At 40.9% G+C, this 1,395-nt stretch overlaps 1 pseudogene; it reads left to right on the top strand.

Moving 5' to 3' along the window:
* The first annotated feature begins 476 nt into the window (after nt 1-476).
* On the top strand, nt 477-1,135 carry LOC110210065 (heterogeneous nuclear ribonucleoprotein D-like pseudogene; annotated as a pseudogene).
* Nucleotides 1,136-1,395: the final 260 nt, after the last annotated feature.

The raw sequence follows: 1,395 nt of genomic DNA, 5'->3' as shown, positions 1-1,395 counted from the left end.
GAATGCTTGTTACAAATGTTCACAAACTTAGAATTCTCACAATCCTAGAAACTATAGATGACTTGGGGCAAATCTCTTATTAAAGAACTTCCTCTATGATAAGTAAATTTTGTTGAATTGGTATGAAATTTGGGCAAAAAGGAAGATATAGGAAAAAATAAATTCAGAGTAATAAGCCAAAAGGGAGTTGAAGTGTTAATCTTTATTAACTTTGCCCACACAAAATTAGATTTAAGTATCCTACCCCAAAGTCCACTTAAATAAGTTTATTTTGGAAAAGTCACTTCTCCAGAACTTTGTTAGAGAAGTAGTGTTGGGGGCAGAGATCTGGGTGTGGAGTGAGAATGAGCTTGAAGTGTGCCTCAGACACTAAGGAACTCTATAACTTCTGGCTGATCACTTCTAGATTCTTTGAACCTCAGTTCCTTCATCTGTAAAATGAGAATGATAGCATCTGCCTCTTCTGCTGCCATTTTAAATCTGGCTCCATACAATGAGCTGGCTCTGGGATTCTCTTTCTTTGTGTCCCCTGCCTCTGGCAGACAGCCCCACTGCTATGGAGGATGTGAACAAGCCACATGGAAGAGTTCACCAACAGTTCAAAAATCAATGCGATCAGGAACCAGCAGGACAATGGTAAAATGTGTATTGGCGGCCTAAGCTGGGATATGAGCAAGAAAGATCTCACTGAATACCTGCTTCCTTTTGGAGAGGTTGTTGACTGCACAATCAAAACAGATCCTGTCATGGGAAGATCTAGGGGTTTCAGATTTGTGCTTTTCAAAGATGCTGTGAGTGTCCATCAGGTCTTGGAACTTAAAGAACACAAGCTGGGTGGCAAACTGGTGAACCCCAAAAGGACTAAAGCTTTAAAAGGAAAGGAGTACCCCCGCCCAAAAATATTTATTGGCACACTGAACCCAGATACATCTGAAGAACGAATCAAAGAATAGTTTGGAGTATTTGGAGAGATTGCAAATATTGAACTTCCTGTGAACACAAAAACAAATGAAAGAAGAGGATTTTGTTTTATCACATATACAGATGAAGAACCAGTAAATAAATTATTAGAAAACAGCATCAGATTGGTTCTGGGAAGGGTGGAATCAAAGTTGCCCAGCCTGGAGAGGTATAGGCAGCAACAACAGAAAAGACAAAGCTGGTGGAAGGAGGAGGCGGGAGTAGGGGTTGTGGTGGAGGTCAACAAAGCGCTTATGGCAAAGCATCCTGAGGGGGTGGTGATCGCCATAACAACTGCCAGCTATTTTAAAGGAGGATTGGAGAAAATAGGTGCAGATGCTACAGCAACCCATCTTGTAGGATGACGACACTGAATGGAGAATGGTCTTCTGTTTATCTGAGATGACTATTTTGTAAAAGGCTTTTAGTGTACAT

The sequence above is a fragment of the Phascolarctos cinereus genome, unplaced genomic scaffold (genome assembly GCF_003287225.1).
Source record: "Phascolarctos cinereus isolate Bilbo 61053 unplaced genomic scaffold, phaCin_HiC Scaffold_7;HRSCAF=346, whole genome shotgun sequence".
Lineage (NCBI taxonomy): Eukaryota > Metazoa > Chordata > Mammalia > Diprotodontia > Phascolarctidae > Phascolarctos > Phascolarctos cinereus.
The sequence above is the reverse complement of the archived record's forward strand: the minus strand, read 5'-3'. Positions and strand labels throughout refer to the sequence as shown.